A 15,038-nucleotide genomic window follows, 5' to 3' on the forward strand; every position below is an offset into this window, starting at 1 on the left:
ATATACTCTCAAGAGCTTCTGTAAAAAGAAAGAAGCAAATCCCAGGATTGAAACCTTCTGTCAAGACCTCAAATATACAAATGCTAGGGCTGCCATCTGAAGTCAGTCATTTGATCTCAACTGGAAAGCAGTAAGAGCACATATCAGAAAACACCTCTGATACACATTGAGCCAAACTTCACTAAACTCTCTACAAGGTACTGTGAATAACTGGGATGACAAAATACAACCATTTGAAGGACAGTGCCGGTAACTAAAAATTATTACATATTTCCATCTGGATCCAACAGCAAGTCTACTAAATTCAGGTCAGGCAAAGTACCCCATTTATAAATGAATACATCTCTCCTAGAATTCAGCTGTAGCTTCAGCAAGCTATAAAATTGCATTCTTCTGACTTCTATCACATGTCTACAGATTATTTCCCTGCAAAAGAGAAATTCGGATAACGTGAACTGATAATAGAACAAGGTATCAGTAATTGCTGTAGATTGACAATTCAAGTTTTGAAAGATTAGAAATTGTCTTCTTCCACAGCAGCGTGTGTTTTCTCAGTAGAGCATAAAATAGCCTACAGGTGCCATCTATTTTTTGTTACTAACAAGATACCTGACAATATGATTGCTATTAATTTTACCATAATTTCTGTGAACACTGGGTTTGCCACAACTTGTTGATAAAAGGAGAAATATTATAGTTGCAAACAGAGGTTTTTCAGGCAGCACTGCTGTGCTGTTGCTGGCACAGGTTGCCCAGAGGCTGTGGGGTCTCCTCCTTGGGGATGTTCAGAAGCCACCTGGCCGTGGGCCTGGGCCCCCTGCTCTGGGTGTCCCTGCTGGAGCAGGAGTGGGCCAGAGGGGCACAGAGGGCCCTGCCAGCTTCAGCCATTCTGGGGTTTGGGAATTCTTTGAGGTTTAAGTCAAAGTGCAATACAGTGCCAAAATCCATCTGTTCTGTGTCTCACAAAACTTTTGTTCCATTCTGGGTCCCAAGGTTTTCCATTTGTGATTACATTTTACTGCATGGCACTGATGGTCCGCTTTACAGAAAATTTGCTGTAGCTATACCAAACTGTGAAAGGGGCAACTCCTGTATGAAAAGACCCGTATGTGAGTTTCCAAGGTAGTTTTTTTCCCCACAGGTCTAAAAAATGGAGCATTTCAGAATAAAATACCTTTGCGCTAGGGGTACCCAAGACTTCTCTAATAATTCTGAACCAAAACAGCCCTATACGGCTTTCCTTCTAAAAAGGAGAACAGAAAATCATGTTACTTGGTCCAAATCTTCTCTCCCTACTGCAGCTTTTACCTGTGCAGTAGGGGGAGATGTGCTTGCTGTGGGAAACAGATTTTAAGCCAGGTTTACAGAAGGCCGCCTCTCCACCTCTGCTTCCAGTTCACACGGTCTGCCCGAAACCGGCTGCGGTCCAAAGCAGAAATTCAAGATGATGTCTGGTCACCATCAATGGACTTAATTCCTTTAAAAGATGTCTCCAAAGGAAGCCTTACGGTGCCCTGGTGGGTGTGAAGGTGGTATTGTAATTAAGACTCAGCTGAGTCTGTTTGCGTATGGGAAAACAACTCCCCACGGCAGGACAAATATCCTGCCATTGATCACGCTGTGACAATGGGACAAGTCACTTTGCCCCACTTTACTTTCAGCCACAACCACGGTAAAAACTGCTCAAACCTCAATATCAGGCAGGAAAAAGCAACAAAACATATTTAAAAAGGAAAAGCAGGTGCTTATGAGTACACTAAAGCCACATAATATTATCCATTATACCTTTTGAATAAGCATTACCAACTCCAAGCTGGGAAAAAAATATATATAATGTACCTGTAGAAATCTTGTAACAACGGAAATTACCAATAGAATCTGAGGACAGCTGAGAAACAGCTTGAGTTTGCAAATGCTAATGAATGAAAATAAGCCTGCATGACAACAGAAGCGTCCCAAATCCATGCCCGGAATTTTTACTGTTGAACAAAAACACAAGCTTACCAATCACTTTATTTTCCCAAGCCATCTCCCAGTTCTTTCTGTATCAGAAGCAAATTTCGCATATTTCAACAACCAACCAACCTTCCCTCCCCCACACAAATGTACCTCCTGCAAAACAAACAACCCTGTTTTGTTCCTCTATCCAGCCTCAGAAGAGTCAGCACAGCCTGCAAACGTCCCTGACAAGTTCTCCTAAAGTCTCTGTTTCTGCAGGACAACTGAGCAGCTAACCCAACCCAGCCCCAGCTTTGAGTGCCTACCCAGACAGGCTCCCCACCATTCACTCCCTTTTTTTCAACGAGTTATGGCTCCTTGTCTGCCAAAAGCTGTTATTTCTACTACACTAAGATGTCCTCAATTTTAAGGCAGCTGAAAACAGAGGATCAGAAATGGAAGAAAAGCCTGAGTAGCTTTCAGCAGCAATTCTAGCATTTGTTGTACTTTATTCTGGGGATGCAAAGGATACACAATACGAAACGTTATTTAATATCTAGCATTGTGGATGGCATGACTCTATCAGAAAGAGAAAACTATTCCCCACAGACTCTTACAGATTTAGTATGCTATTTACCATATGGAGAAATGTAAGTACAGTGAACCTCAAGCACATTTAGATCAGACATCAAACTCCATCTGAAGAACGGACTGTGCAGCTTCTCTAGTCAGAAAGCCCATTGCTGAAGCCCATTTCCATTATGAATCATTTTCCCATAGGAGCCTCGGAACACAAGGCTCTTCTCAAAGCAGAGAAACAAAGAAGTGCTCCTTGGCTTAAAAATTCCCAGGCAGGAGCATGGGCAAATGCACTGCACACCCATACAGCCTCTTTGCAAGCTGGCTAGTAGAGCTAGAATGGGAGCATCCCCACTATGCCCATAGCTTGCATCTCATCTCTTTCCCCAGTTGTTCAGAAGCACACAAGTCCATTTGGAATAGAAATTACCTTAAGGAAAAAAATAGAGAGAAGAAAAGTCCAACAGTTAACATTTTTGCACAGCCATTAAAAACATTTCCGGAACGATTAAACTCAGAAAAATGAGAGCCAATTAATGGAAGTAAGAATACTTCACAGTGCTTAGTGAGCATCAAGGACTGAAGCTACACTTCATAATTTTATGCTAAATAAAAAACAAATTTAATATTTTCTTGACAAATGTTTTCTTGCTGGTCAGCTGGGAATCAATGGGGGTTCATGGACTACTTCCAGGATGTCCACAAATGGTAAGTTGGAAAAACAAGTCTGCTGTCAGTACGCTTGGACAGAGAAAGGTCTGTACTGGCACTTCAATACATTTAGAAGGAAGATTGCAAATTCTAATTCCATAAATCTTTTCTAAGCTACTCTGAAGGCTAAATATTTAAGAGACTATTTCCCATGGCTAACAAATGAATTGATGGCTCCCATGTCACTTTTATGTAACAACATTATTTTCAGTTCTATTAAAACGGCAGGAACGCCAGGCAAGGATGTCTCCGTTATCAGTCCTTTAATCTGGCCCTGAAGCACAAAAACTGCTCATTACCTCTTGACAGAGATCGCATTCGCGTCCATCATTGTTATCCCACTTACATTTTTATTCCAAGAATAAAATGCTGCAAAATCCTGTGACCTGAATACTTCACACAGTACACGCCAATGATCATTGCTTCCTGTCTGGTTATTGACTGTACTGGCATAAATCTAAATCTCATGGATGTAGTGTAGATTAGTGCTCATTAAGTACTAGATAAAAGACACTCCCATACCAGTCTACGTTGAATTTGAAATCTCAAAGTTTACTGAAGCTTACATTTTTAATGGTTCCTAACTTAAAATCCGTATCATCCAGGGCACACTTAAAAAAAATAAATAAATAAAATATAATCATTCTGGCAAAAAAAAAAAAAAAAAGAGAGAAGAAAAAAAAACCCTTTTTTTCTGACTTATCCTGTCATAAAAGGCATAAATCATTAATCACAATTACAATGGCAAACAAAAGTTGAAAATGATCCTCTTTCCAACCGTAGGGCCAGAAGTGGATGGCACACTTGTTAGAAAAAATAAAAGAAAAAACCTAAAAAATGAAAATCCCTAAGGCCCCTGTTCTAGCCATTCCCTTTTGCAGACCTGTTGTTACATTCGGTCCTTCTGTTATGTGAGCATGATTTAGGGGGTAAGACATCAAAGACACGTATGCCACGTGAATGAAGCCAACAAAACCGGTGTGATGAGCAATGGAGAAGGAAAAGGAGGAAGTCATGCCTACCACGCATGCTGTGGCTGCTTGAAACTCCATCAGAACAGCGATGAGTAACTGGCATATGGAAGGAAACATTTTATTACTTACAGATGCACTCAAATTTATTTCTTTGCCTTTTTTGGTATATCTATGGGATAATGAATTTGAGGTTTGCAGCAGGGTTATTAATGGTACATTGCCTCCCTTTTTCCCCAGATGGAAATCCTTTAGATGTAACCTGTTTAGTATGCGCAGAACAAGACTCATATTTTAAAAGTGATGTTATATCACAAACCTTCAAGCCAGAAGGCTCTAAAAAATTTGCAAGCATTGCAGCTGTTGATTAATTTGAGATCTCATATGTAAAAAGGAGGAAGGAAAACAGATTTTCCTCTTCTATTAAGAGATCATGCTGTTCAATTAGTGCAGGTACAAAAAGCATGTTCAGCTGGTGATTGTGAGTTCATCCAAGTGATGAATTGTCCATAATACTACATTTTTGGAAAGCCACATATCTGAATATATTCATCTATAGCCCAAGGGCCCTTGCACAATCTCATAGAAGGGTGGAGAAAAGGCAGTTGTGAAGGAGAAACTTTTATTTCCTTGAAAGCTTCTTGCAGAAGAGACTGTGAACTGTGCCCTGACAGCAGGCAGACCTAGCAGACAGCCACAAAGGCAGCAGGCATCTTGCTAATCCTGATTGCTATTTCTCTGTCTTTCCTCATCTCACCAGGAAGTTAATGATGAGACTGTCCTCTTAAGAGTCTGTTAACTTGCTCCAGGAATAAGAATTGCCCAGAGAAGTTGTGGGTGCCCCATCCCTGGAGGCACTCAAAGCTGGTTTGGATGAGGCCCTGGGTAGCCTGAGCTGGTGGGGGCAGCCCTGCAAACAGCAGGGTAATGGAACTGAATGGTCTTTAAGATGCCTTCCAATCCAAACCATTCCATGATCCTTCGCTTCTATTTTAAACAAGAAACTCTAGTTCTTTCCAGAGAATCCAGCTGGCGTGCTTCTCTTGCCATTTTCATCCCATTCCCATACACAACCTCAGGGATGAGCTGCTGCCAGCTTGACAGCATTCACTCACCTCCTGCATCTCCGCACAGCCTGCCTGCACTCCACTGCACACACCTGCTTTTGAGAGAGGACTGTTTGTTATCGGATGCGAACTTCCAGGCCTGTTTTCCAATAATTGTCTTACTGCTGATGCCTTTTTTCCCTACTCAATGATCAGTCCTGCAGCTGGGCACAGAAGAAAAGGGAAGGAAAGAAGTAGTCTCTACTACTTTCAAGGTAGTCCCTATTATTTCCTTTCAAAGTCGTGGCAGCTATTTTTAGGGACTCACAGGCCAAGCTCTTCCCAGCAAAGCCCAACTTCCTGAGGTGGAAGAAGTGTTGGGTGGAGGGGGTTGGTGTGCTGGTGAGCTGCTGTGGGATTTTTTTCAAAAAAAGGATGCTAAGAGTTAGTAATGTCATTTATGTACAGCACTCTGAGATCCCCCATTTCCTTCCTTGCAGAAACTGTGCTGCCCACACACCAGCGATGTTAGCGGGGTGGGTGCCGTTCACAGGAAAGCTACCCCACACCACAGTTGGGGTAACTGCAATCACAGCAAAGATATTCTTCCCATAACAACAGGCACCAGATTGAATTTTGCTTGTTTCAGAGCCAATGTTTTGAAGGGATGCTACCATCTGCTTTGCTCATTTCCTCGGAACGCTTCTGACACGAGGGCCATCTCCTAGCATTACCTCAGATCTGCATGAAACCCTGTACGCTCTCCCCATAGTGCCACCTCCCAGTGCCAGTCCTCCCGCTGTCCCCAGATGCAATGTGAAAACCAGCCTGGCAGTGGGAGCCACCCGCACAGCATTTCTTAGGCCCTTCCCCACCGCTGATTTTTGGCCTATTAAACAACCAGGCTGGATTTCAGTGACTCATTTCGGTAGGGCTCATTTCCAAAGGTATTTTTAAAAGTAAAGAGGACATTCGCTGCCCTTCCTCAGGTAGGGTGAAACAGCATGTCAGCTTTGTGCAAGCATCCCTGCTGACACTAACGGGGTGTTTGCCCATGGCCCAGTGCAGCCTGGTGTGGGCAGAGCTGCTCCGGCGCCGGCAGCGCACGCCAGAAAGATTCTTCACGCTGCCTGCACCCTGTGTGCAAGAACTCCCTGATGCTGCACAAAACGATTGCTTGAGGCTTCCAGCTTCTCCCGATGGAGGAAGAAAGGGTCTGACCGTTTGTGGCTGCTGAGGAAAAGCGCTAAGCCCAAAATAAACCTGAGTAGTGAACAGAGCCTCTGCTACCACAAGCATTCAGCAGCAGAGGAGTCCACCAAAGAGCTGATTTACAGATTGCCTAACGTCGGAGCCAACAGTCAAAATACGCATGCTTTTAGGATGCACACAGTCTGTTTTGGTAATTAGTCTGGCATAACAGAGGCGTATTTGACAGCGACAGAATTAATCAACTCTTGCTCAAGTCGGGCATTTCGGCAGCCGCATGGCTCACACTGAAGCAAACCACCTCACAGCCGCGGTGCCCACAGGGAAACACTCAAAGCCAAAGAGCACCCCAGGGCAAGGAGACATGAAGAAGCCACAGCCACCACAACCACTCCTCACTGGTGGCTATATACCAAAACAGTGGCTGTGCTGCAGTCAACAGACCACAGCTCACGCTCTAACAGAGTCCCAGAAACTTGTGTGCCTGTTTTCTGCCTGTTTTCTAACCATCAGCCATGCTTTAGAAATATTCCCCATCGTGCAATTGCATGCTGTATGGTACATCATGTGATAAAAGAACTTAAAATGATAACAGAGGAACTTACTTAAACTTGACTAAAAATGGTTTTCCTCCCATCATAAAGGCTCCACAGATCCTTCGGCTTTCTCACAGCACTGGAGCTGAGGCTTCTCCTGCCTTGAGGACAACATAAATGTCCTCTAATGTTTTGGCCTGACTGAGGTAAATTCCAATGGAAAAAGCTTCTCTCTTTCCACTTCCTCTCACAGCATCTGATTTCCAGCTGTACATTGTTTATCTACTAAGTGCACACAGAGATCAAACTTCTGGTCTGTTAATCCAGTCCCTTGTCCATAAATTGCACTGCTTGGGGTGGGACAAGGAGGCTGTGTGTGCTGGAGGGTGGCGATAAACACTGCAACAGGAGCAGACAGAGCTTTCCACTCTGATACATCTGGGACAAAGGACCTATCAAACAACTTACTCCACACTCTCCAGCTATGACAGATAATTAGGAGATAAATAAGAGAGAATCCCAGTTATCCAACATCCCTTCAAGGCTATCCAGCGAGGCTTTAGCCCACAGGAGGTTGTACTAAAGGACTTCTAGCTGAGCAAGACAATACATGAGTCTGTCCCTACAAAATACAATTTCATCATCTTCCCTGCAGAAGATACCTACTTCTTTATTCAGACATACAGAATCTTCCGAAACAACGGAAGACCAGTCAGGGCTATACCTCAGTGAAGAGCAGAGTGGTCTTCTCAGAGGTTGTCCCACAGCCTCAACTCGCATCTCAGCATGTAAAAGTACCTGGATTACAGGATATGAAACTGCAGCTTCTCATTTTCTTTCTAGAGAAATAAGAGCTCTGCTGTTTGACAGCAATTGATGCTAGAAGCCCACTCTGCTGAAGTGAGCAGGCCTGTTACTCCCCTGCAGACCCACGACTAGTAACTGTGTGGTCAGCCCTCCTCCACAATGACAACAGCTTTGGATTCGGAGGGTCCCTTGGTCCCATGGCCACATGAATTCACACTACCAGAAGAGGTTGCTTAGAAATGATAGAGCAGTAAGGGAAATCTGATACAAAAAGCCAAAGAAACAGCACTCCATGCTGTTTACATGAAGCCTCTGATTTGATCTCATTTCACATTCCCTGACTTCACACCAGCAGGCCTTTCTATCTGTGAAACCCAGAATCAAACACCGCAATTCAGTTATCTCCTTTACCTAGAAAAATCTCAAGATAAAGCAATTCTAGTTTCCCACATAAAAGCAAAAAGTTTAACACCACGGTTTCTCTGGGAATCCCAAAATTAAAAGAGTCTTGCAGCTTTCATGCCGAATCATCAATTAAAGCAAAGAGCAGTTTATTCCTTGCCTTTGACATATGCGTGGTATAGCAGGGAACTGTTCGAGATGGGCTACAGCTCAATCAGCTTGCAAAGTGCTACTCCAGGCTAAGATACGAAAAGGCAACATGCAGGCGAAACAGCAGCAGAAGCCAGCAACGGGCATTGTGGATTGATTTATCTCAATTAGCATAGCAATTTGCTGCACGTTTTCTAAAAAGCGCTGATCAGTTTCACCAAAAAATAGGATCAAAAACACCGTGCAAATTATTGTCACGGCTCAAAACACTGAGCAGTTTCCTAAGGACACATCCGCCTGTCTGCAGATAGGTTAAATTTAAGGCACAGCCGTGACCGAGAAGCTAAATGTGCTCCTTTGAAACCGCTGAATGAAGAGGTTAGTGTCTCCCTGTCACCTGTCACCAGCCTGACACTAATCATGGGAGATGCAGGTAACTTTTGCTGTCCAGGTCATAACTACACGTACCTGGCCACAGTCAGTGTTTTTGATGTGCACTGACTTTTCAACACATGCCTCCCCCCCCTGCTTTTATACTTTACTGATCCTTTTTCCTAATCAATCAGAAGAACTAACACTTATATTTTCCTCCCTCCTCTTGAGAACGTGGATGAATGATTAAAGCTGCCAGGGCAACCTCTTTGGCATGCATGCCAATAACTTCCCACCTAATAGCCTTTCCTTTGCCTCACTGCCCTGGCCCACGGGTGATTACTGCAATCCCTTGAAGTGGTCAAATTGCAGGGCAGCCCCCATGGAAACCTATTTGGAACTGTTCAAGCTCATACCAAAGAATGATGTTTTTAATACAGATTGTTCTTTTTAAAGCCCTACAAAAGCAGCTGTAATCAATCGTAGTGGGAGCGCTGCAAACCTCCACCAGTTTCAAAAGCCCCATATTGATTTCTTTCCAGTACATGGATTCTAACAAAATAACCTCATGTGAGAAGTCCACAATCAACTAACAAGGAATCACTTAAATTAAGGTGTTTTTGCCATTAGTAGCAACAATTTGCAGTAAGCTATCTCAGTGAATTAAATTCCCACAGAATGAATGGGGAGATTACATACAATTACTAGAATTACATTGAACATCAATTAAACATTACTAGTAAAGGTGATGTATAGCACCTAACTTGGTTAAAGTCAATGAGGAGTCAGTCTTCAGTCTTAAAGGCTGAGCGTTTCCAACTCTTTGAATGCAGCATGGTGAACAGGCATAACCTGTTATTCAACAGTCTTTGAACGACAGGGTCCACAAATCTCCCATTGGACATTTCTGATTGCCAGCAGTCAGCAGTCTGGTGACATCCCACCAAAGTTTGTGTGAAGGTGAAAAACAGCCCTGGACAATCTGAAATCTGTCAGATCTTTCTAACATTGTGTGTTGTCATAGCAATTACCTGAGGGAACTTCCCTCCACTCAACAAACACACAAAACATTTCAGAAGATGGTCATAAACTGCTCGTAACCAAGAGAAATGCTGGTGGTAACACACTCACATCCCACGTTCTCTAGGCACTTACTCAAGGAGAGCAAAGCTCAAGTAAGCTTTAAGCATGCCTAAATGCTCTTGGTTTTCCTTTAATAGGATATGCAGATTGTGCCCTCATAATTATTTTCTCTCATGTTCTTTTAAACAAATATCTGAAAAATGAATAAACTGAAAACAAGCATCACCTTTTGTATTACTTTGGGTACTCACAGTCAGCTTCCACTGAAAAACAGTATTGCCTAATGATATAAAATGTAAATTGAACTGCAGTTAATGTGAACTTTGTGTTACCCTGCAGGACACGCTCCGTACACCGACTTTTATCCCAAGCCCATGGGAATGAACACCGCTGCAGTTGTTCAGGAGACTGCTTCTAACTTGTCCAACGGTGACTGGAAGCTCAGGGCCGGGGGATCAGTTCTGATCAATCTGTAACTGGGTCTAATGAGGCTAAGAGCAGCCGAAAAGACAAACTGTGTCATTGCTGCTTTCTGCTGGCATGGACTTCTTGGACAGAGATTGAAAGCATGAAGAGACCAGACATCCTCATGAGATACCACTTTGTATTCCAGATCCCACAAACGTAAGACAACAAAGATGCCTTTATTGCTGCTTCCAGTTGCCAACCAGTCTAACGCCCACTCATCTTCCTGGTCTGTGAGATTAAGTTGTTAGATTCAGTACTCTGATCCTGTCTTACTTTACTAAACTTGAAGAGAAATGAAGGGAAATCTGCTTCCCTTGATTTAAAGGAAAGTAACCAGGTAAGTTGTTTGACTGCACTTTGATAGTCATAAAGCTGACTGAAGAGTAAAACACAACAAAGATTCTTAATTGTATTAAATATCTGTTAACAAAAGAAGTAAACAACTTCTTTATTTTCCCTCTAGCGTTCATGCTTTAAATAAGAGTTCTGCTGGAGGGAACAAGGATTTCACTATATCTACGGCCAAGCTCTGACTCTTCATAAGAATGTCCCAGTGCCACAGATACAAGGCTGGCAGCACTCTGAGATCTTTATTGCCCGATCAACAGTTTAACGCTTTTAAAAATCCATATGCCTACAAAACCTCCTGGGGCTGTTGCACATTGAGGATTTCACAGCATTATTGACCCGGGCAGCCTCTTTATCCTCAGTAAGTTATTTTAAGCAACTTTCTGCCAGCAAGCAAGTCTCTTTGTTAGGTTTCGCCTGTATTATTGCTAAAGCCCTGCTTACAATACAGCATAGAACGGGGAGGTACTACACACACACCAGAAAAAAGTCTGACAAGTTCCATTCTTATTTTCATTGTTCCCATTTTCTTGATATCATTTAATGCCCTATGGATGACTGCACTGCTGCCAGGAGTCTTGCTAACCACCTGAGCTGCCTCCTGTGAGGGGGCAACATGAATGCACAGTAGAAGAAATAGACCAAATCCACATCTTTTCTGGAGCATGTAATTTAATTTGCATGCTTTCTTTTGCTTTTTTGGTGTTTTTTTTTTCTTCTTTAGTATCTGTTGTAGAGAAATAGAAGCAAGCAAATATATTTATTACCTACTCAGTAAGGAAGAACATCACCTGGTTCTGGAGGTGAGGAAGCAAAGAGGAAAGAGAACTTCTCAGATTTCCAACTCAAAAAACGAACACCGTGCGTTACTCTTAAATCCCCTATGAGATAAATGTTGCCAGTTTGAGGACCACATTTCTGTGGCACAGCAGAAGAAGCAAACCTCAACTCTGCCCGCATCGGCACACATCAAAAAGCAATCTCATGCTCTTCTGCAGTCTTAATACATGGAGATATCAATCAACAAGACAAAGCCAGCACATTAGTGTTCCTTGAATTGTAACTTCTAAACAGACACAGGTGAGCAGCCTGTTCTCCTAGTCTGAGGCACTTGGACAGCTTCCCTCTTCCTTCTCTCCTTCCCAAATTACCAAGGCATATCCACGCTTCCTCTACCTTCCTACTAATCAGAAGTACTAACACAGTGAGCCTGCCTGGGAAAGCATCTCTAGGCTCAAAGTCAAATGAATGCTCTTCCCATGCTCTGCCCACCAAGGTCACATCCCATAGCAGTGAGCTCTGAACCAAACATGTGCCCGCTGCCCTGCAGCTGCACTTTAAGCATTGCTGTATCAGCAGTGCTCCTGGGTTCCACATCAACAGCACTTCACAGTGGAATAATCACAAAAATTGTGACAACTGAGGAGCATTTTCTGCTCTTTGACAGCAAACACAAAAGCAGGGAAATGGTTACAACAAGGCAGTTCTAGCTGCCATGACTTAATTCACCTATGAGTCCGTGTGCTACCTACAGAAGCCCATCATTTCATTTCTAAGTTTCATATCTTGAAAGCCAGTGTGGCCAGTGACACTTGGTGTCAGCAGAACTGCTATTCCCATATTAAATCTCTACCTTGCTGAGTGAATGGAAAGAAGAAACGTTTCCTAAGTTATCATCAGTCCAGGTAAATCTGCAAACAGCAGAACACTTTTCAACTCATCTTTTATGGAAGCAACCAATTCAGCACTGGCATCTTCATTTTCCTTTATAAAAACAGCAAACATAATGCTAAGTAATCTGCTAACCTTGGGATATTTTATATACAGCACAAATGTATTCCTATTATCTGCACCTTCTTTTCATCCCATGAGTTCTGCTTCAGAAATACAGCACACAATCTGCTCCAGATAGATGTCAGTCACTTGAGTATGTTCTCTTATGGATTCATTGTTGATACTTCCAAAGTAATTGGACTTTACAAGGTCATCCCTAGATTAATAACAGAAGTTTAATTAAATACGCTGCTTTTCCTCTGCAAACAATAAAAAAAGGTTGCTACATGGCCAGCATTAGAGAGCTTCTTTGTTGCTGTTTTTGTTTGCTTCAATAAAAAGGGTCACTCAGCATGTCAAAATGGGACAAACAAAAGGGGGTTCGTCAGCCTACGCATTAAGGATGTCAGCTACTTTATAGACCTGACCTCACACAAACCTGTTCACTCCCCTGAGTTGTCAGCTTAAAAACAAATCTGAGGACACACGGGGGAAGAGTAAAGACTGTGCTTAAGGAGACCATACGGCACAGTCTGCACATCTGCCACATCGAGGCCACAAGTTCTGTGCTGCCACACTACGAGTGCATTTGCATACTTATATCTAAGAAAACAGAATAGCCAAGGTCTGCTTTCAACACGAGCAGAGTAACACAAAGCTACGTTTTTAACATACACATCTGTACAGAGACATGCATCTGTAACATGGTTTTGTTGGAAAGTGTCGAGTTTTCTCTCACAGTAATGATTTCTTTCATTTCAGATTAGACTGTTGGACTGGGATCAAGAGTAAACCTCTCACAGGGCAGAGCATGGTGGGTAAATCAGCTTTTCTGAGAAACAGATATCAGCAAATTAGATGAAGAGCTTGTCGAAAATACAATTCTGCAAATAACATAAAGAAAGGCTGCTTTACATGATGACAGGGAAACAGCTGAGAAGCAAAAAGGTCGAGAGCACTTCTGCTGAAAACTTCCTTCGTGTCTGTCACTGATGTCTTTCCTTCAGTCACTCAGAAGTTCATTTGACTTCATAATGACACAATCGACAGTGATCATTAGGCAGAAGAATGGAAGAGCCCCTGGTGTTCTGATAAAGCAGTCATCAGCTCATTCCACAAACAATGAATAATGCTCGTCCAGTGAAATACACAGCCACACTTCACTAAGGGGAAAATTAGCTTATCAAGCTACACTGACACCCCAAGAGTTTGCTGCGCTGAAAGTGTTCATTTACCAGACTGACAGAGCACGATTCCTTCTGGAGAATGAAGGCCCGCGGTCAGCTCCTGGCAGTGATTTTCTTCCTCCATTAATTACGTGTGCGCACACATCAACTCATGCTGCAGTCCCCAAGAGAAACGTGTGATGGTTTCAAAGAGCAGATTACTGGCTTACAGCTCAAATACAGCAGGTTATGCAACCGAAAGGCTTAACAAGCCTCTGTTCCTCTTTTAAAATTAGTTGGAAGGGGGAAAAAATGAACAGCTATGAAGAAGAACACCAAACAGTGACATAAATCCAAAAAATAGTGCAGGCAGGAGAAAACAAGCTGCAGTATAATGCTTCAGTTTTCAATTACCAGAGCGAGGCAAGAGCAACAAGGTGCTGTCAATGGCTGCATCTGCTCAGATGCTCCTTGGCCTGCTGTTAAGCAAGACTCACTCTATTTTTTACCTAAACACCACCTTCTTTATTAGGCTGTTTGCAATTTTAAAAAGAAGGAATAGGCAATGTTTTGCAAGCCTAACACTCTTCCTAGGCTTGAGATCTGCTTATGGATGTTCCTCCAGCTTCCAACACAAAGCATGGAACACAAAGGAGAAGGACTGGTACACCCAACCTGCTGTAAGCAGGAGAGGTAAATCCAACCCGCCCTGCAGCCAGCTGTTCCAGAGCCACTGGGCCACTAGCAGTGTGACTGCAGGGACACTGCCACTTGTCACATGGTGGGTCAGCAGTCAACAGCATCAGGCAGGTAGCAAACAGCCCTGGGAGTCCAACACGGTCCTTTGGGAGAACCCATCGCAGCATGGACAAGTAATACTTCTTCCTCATTGCTTCCCCACTGGAGCCAGCCTGAAATTGCATACAATTTGCACACCTAGATCGGCATTAGGAAGCTACCAAGACATTTCAAGCACACCATTGCTGGGCACAACCCATGGGAAGTATATTTCTGCTCGCCCCATCACAGCTGGCTCTGCAGCAAGTCCAGCAAGTATGGGATCTGATTTTCAGAAATCCTATTTTGTGGAGTTGAAGGTAGTTCTGCTGTCCCATTGGTTTTACCCACTACAGTTGCAATCCAAAGGTAACAAAAAATGATGTGTTCCTTCAGTGTTTGCAGGGTGTAAAAGTGTCACTCATAAATTTGACCACATCACATCAGCACAGTCTGCACTGCTTTTTTGTTTTTTTTCCAAACAAATACAGAAGGTTCAAGCAAACAGAGGGATAATTAAGGATGCCTCACACCAGCTCTCCACCTCGTACTACCTTATGAAATCAACTTAACATCCTGTTGTTGCTTCATAGCCTGATCGTCCCAAAACTCAGCTCGTGTCCACCCATGACTCACTTGGCGGAACAAGCTGCTCCTTCTCTTCCAGGCCAGCTCCCCTGGAACACACAGACTGAGGTTTCC

At 43.2% G+C, this 15,038-nt stretch overlaps 1 protein-coding gene across 1 annotated transcript in view; it reads right to left on the minus strand.

The window, feature by feature from the left end:
- Positions 1-15,038, minus strand: part of SDC2 (syndecan 2) — a 57,064-nt gene that overhangs the window by 11,915 nt on the left and 30,111 nt on the right. The gene's annotated exons all lie outside the window — the stretch shown is intronic.

This window comes from Lagopus muta, chromosome 3 (genome assembly GCF_023343835.1).
Source record: "Lagopus muta isolate bLagMut1 chromosome 3, bLagMut1 primary, whole genome shotgun sequence".
Taxonomy (NCBI): Eukaryota; Metazoa; Chordata; class Aves; order Galliformes; family Phasianidae; genus Lagopus; species Lagopus muta.